Source organism: Nanorana parkeri, unplaced genomic scaffold (genome assembly GCF_000935625.1).
Source record: "Nanorana parkeri isolate BGI_ZX_2015 unplaced genomic scaffold, ASM93562v1 scaffold166, whole genome shotgun sequence".
Taxonomy (NCBI): Eukaryota; Metazoa; Chordata; class Amphibia; order Anura; family Dicroglossidae; genus Nanorana; species Nanorana parkeri.
Window position 1 is genome coordinate 1,846,282 of NW_017306434.1, and position 4,673 is coordinate 1,850,954.

Genomic DNA, 4,673 nt, shown 5'->3' on the forward strand with positions numbered 1-4,673 from the left:
ATATAGTATATTATAGTATATAGTACACACACTATGTGTAGGGAAAGGGTTCTTTCTTAGGAGATGTAGTTCTGGGAGCGTGTCTATATCAATAGTAACTGAGCTCCCAGCAGCTGCCCTTGCCACAATTGTATAAGCCCAGTTATAATGTTAGATGGAGTAGTAAAAGGTTCTCCCTACAGGAAGAAGGCAAAAGAAAGAAACAATACCGGAACATGTTCTAGATGGGGAGAACGAAGTTTGAAGGTGCATAATGCAAGCTGGGACTTAGGATCTGAATAATTGTAGCAAGGCTGAGGATCTAAGGCCAGGGGCACACTGTAGAAGGTGGTCTGTAAATGAAGCCAGATGTATTTTAATAGAGGGCAGGAGAGGGGTTCTGGCAAATACAATCACAGTGAGGTCTTCTTGTAACGTGGACTTACGGGCCCTTTATGAATAATTTGTATAATCTGTTTATTGGCATTTACCACCACCTGTCACATGCATGTACACAATGACTGATAGCAGCACACATCTATTGTCACCTCGTTTAAATAAAGTGCCATTAAACATGCTGCCCGTGGTGTTCTCATTGTTGCACAATCAGTACTCAGCCAAGTGGAATTGACAAACTCATTTGCAGCCATTGTGAGGATCGCTGAAGTCTGTGCTTACCCCACAATATGTCAGACAATCATTATCAACTATTACAGTTTTCCCTTATTCTTCTGCGAAGGTCACACTGAGATGAGTGTATCTAAACACAAGAATAAAGACGTAATATACTGAAGTCCTTAGATGTGGTGGCTGCATTAGTTTTCAAGCTTTTTACCCTTTATTTTCACCTGGTGATCCTGCCAGTACCACGCTTCCTGTCCTAGGGTGACGACGACGTTTACTTACTGCACTTTGTCTGGAACAGCGTTAGCACCCTAAGAGAGGAAGTGCGTTAGGGCTACATCTATATAATATAATGGGTAGATGTGTTGTAGTCTTCAGAGAGAAACGGCATTGATGTAACTCAGGGGTGGGCAACCTCAGTACTCCAGCTGTTAAGGAACTACCATTCCCATGAGGCATTGCCAGACTCCGGCAGTTTCAGCACAGATGGAGTGCCGAGGTTGCCTACCTCTGATGTAAGTATTACCAGTGCAGCCATGGCACGGAGCAAATTTAGGCGCTCAAAGGGAGCAACTTAGAGAAGTTAGTTGTCAGGGTTTACAGAGACTTTAATTGTCTTATCAGCTGGAAATTCCTTTTGCTTCCAAAAATAGTTGCCTGCAGTCTGCACAAACAGAGAGGTCAAAGAAAACACCTCTTGTGTCCTTTCAGATGTGAGCCATTAGCCTGCAGCAATGAGAGAGAGCATTCATATCCAAAGTGATGCAGGTGACACCCTCAGTTTGCACCCTTTCCAAATAATGCCCTTCTTAGCTGGTCATGTGACCACCATTGAAACAATAGCATAGTTGGTGCCATCTAGCGTATCCTTCCTCAGAAGGCTTCAGCCGCAAGATACGCAGGGGAACAACTACATGTGGCTGAAATACTGACAGTACTGTACAGAGTCTCTGGCGGCTGGATCGGGGCACAGATGGAGGATCGCGGCTCGGGAAGGGGCTCTGCACAGTCAAAAAAACTGTGGACACTTGGAGGTACGGTGGTGCAAACTTGGAGATGCGCTGGTGGCACAGGGATACACATGGAGATACACACAGGCACATAGAGACATGCTGAAGTCACACGGGGTACATTTGGCACTACAGAAAATCATAGGGGTACACTTGGAGATATGGAGGAGCACAGGGGTACACTTGGAGATACGAAGGAGCACAGGGGTACATTTGGAGATTCGGAAGAGCACAGGGGGTACACTTGGAGATACGAAGGAGCACCGGGGTACACTTGGATATATACGGAGAACAGGGGTACACTTAGATATACAGAGAACAGGGGTACACTTGAAGATGCAGAGGAGCACAGGGGTACACTTGGAGATATGTAGGAGCACAGGGGTACACTTAGAGATATGTAGGAGCACAGGGGTACACTTGGGGATACGGAGGAGCACAGGGGTACACTTGAAGATACGGAGGAGCACTTGGGTACACTTGGAGATACGGAGGAGCACAGGGGTACACTTGGAGATATGGAGGAGCACAGGGGTACACTTGGAGATACGGAGGAGCACAGGGGTACACTTGGAGATATGGAGGAGCACAGGGGTACACTTGGAGATACGGAGGAGCACAGGGGTACACTTGGAGATATGGAGGAGCACATGGGTACACTTAGAGATACGGAGGAGCACATGGATACACTTGGAGATACAGAAGAGCACAGGGGTACACTTGGAGATATGGAGGCACATAAAGCCATGGTAGGGGCACAGGGATACACTTGGAGATAAGGAGCAACACAGGGGTACACTTAGAGATATGCAGGAGCACAGGGGTACACTTGGAGATACGGAGGAGCACAGGGGTACACTTGGAGATATGCAGGAGCACAGGGGTACACTTGGAGATACGGAGGAGCACAGGGGTTCACTTGGAGATATGCAGGAGCACATGGGTGCACTTGGAGATACGGAGGAGCACATGGATACACTTGGAGATATGGAAGAGCAAAGGGGTACACTTGGAGATATGCAGGAGCACAGGGGTACACTTAGAGATATGCAGGAGCACAGGGGTACACTTGGAGATACGGAGGAGCACAGGGGTACACTTGGAGATATGGAGGAGCACAGGGATACACTTGGAGATACAGAAGAGCACAGGGGTACACTTGGATATACGGAGAACAGGGGTACACTTGGAGATATGGAGGAGCACAGGGGTACACTTGGAGATATGGAGGCACACAGAAGTTAATTTGGAGATATGGAGGCACATAAAGCCATGGTAGGGGCACAGGGGTTCCCTTGGAGATACAAAGGCACATAGGTGCATGCTGGTGGCACAGGGGTACACTTAGATATAGAGGTTCTTCAGTTGCTGCCTCTCCTGGCTATGATACTGTTTAACTTTCATAACACTCATTCCAAACCCTTAAATATCATGTATTATGTCACTTATGTCATCTTTGAGAGGGCTGAAACCTAACTCCCTCACTTCCCATTGACTTACATTATATAGAGGCGTTTTAATTCACACCGGTTTCTATTTGCAACCATTCCTTCAGAAACCTAACCCTGGTGTAAGTTGAGGGCTACATGTAATACTGAAAGATTTCTGCTGCTGGTTCCTACTAATTATCCTTCAGGGCATTTCCTTTTCTATGTGTTTTCAGACACTTTACTGAAGACATGTGATGTATGCAAACAATGATGAGGGTTGCTGGAATTAAATCAACCATATCATCTCATTTTTAACACAAGAAGGAACTTATTTAGGACTTGCGTTGATCAGCTTCGGACTTGTGATAATGGGCTCTGGACTTGTGTCTATGAGCTTTGGACTTGTGATAATGGGCTCTGGACTTGTGTCTATGAGCTTTGGACTTGTGATAATGGGCTCTGGACTTGTGTCTATGAGCTTTGGACTTGTGATAATGGGCTCTGGACTTGTGTCTATGGGCTCCGGACTTGTGTCTATGGGCTTTGGACTTGTGTCTATGGGCTCTGGACTTGTGTCTATGGGCAGTGGACTTGTGTCTACGGCATCAGCTTCAGACACTTCTAAGATCATACATAATTCATTAACAGGTGCATTTGATCTACAGAAGACCTCCTTCTGACTTACTTCAAGCGGCTTTTGCATTCCAATAGACTTACAGACCGGCCTTATCCTGTTCCACCAATCCCAGGTTGATCAGTTTGTGCAGACAACTATATAATCTCATTTTTATCACAAGAAGGAACTTATTCAGGACTTGTGTTGATCAGCTTTGGACTTGTGTCTATTGGGCTTTGGAGAGAGACAGCAGAGAAAGTGAGAGAAGAGACAGCAGAGAGAGAGGAGAGAGACAGCAGATAAAGTGAGAGAAGAGACAGCAGAGAGAGAGAGAGAGGAGAGAGACAGCAGAGAAAGTGAGAGAAGAGACAGCAAAGAGAGAGTGAGGAGAGAGACAGCAGAGAGAGAGGAGAGAGAGACAGCAGAGAAAGTGAGAGAAGAGACAGCAAAGAGAGAGTGAGGAGAGAGACAACAGAGAGAGAGGAGAGAGAGACAGCAGAGAGAGTGAGAGAAGAGACAGCAGAGAAAGAGAAGAAAGACAGCAGAGAGACAGCAGATAAAGTGAGAGAAGAGACAGCAGAGAGAGGAGAGAGACAGCAGAGAAAGTGAGAGAAGAGACAGCAGAGAAAGTGAGAGAAGAGACAGATGGAAACAGGGGAGAGAGATGAGAGCGAGAAGAGAGGGACGGTTCACACCACAAAGTCTGCGTTCCAGAGTGTTCGGCCTCTAGAACGCAAGCGGTGCATTGAAGTCAATGGCACAGCAGCCACGTCCCCTGCCCCCAGTGTGATCTGCAGCATTTTTGCAGATCGCACTGGACCGGAAAACACAGGCACTAATGTGCATGCATTCCGGGTGCGGGCGAGGTTGCTGTGCTATTGACTTCAATGGACTGCCACGCCCCCTCCCGCCCCTAAATGCAGGTGTTTTTGCGTTGGTAGATCTCATTGAGCTAGTCATTTAAAAAGTAGATCTCCAGATGAAAAATTGTGGGCACCCCTGTCCTTTTTGAGA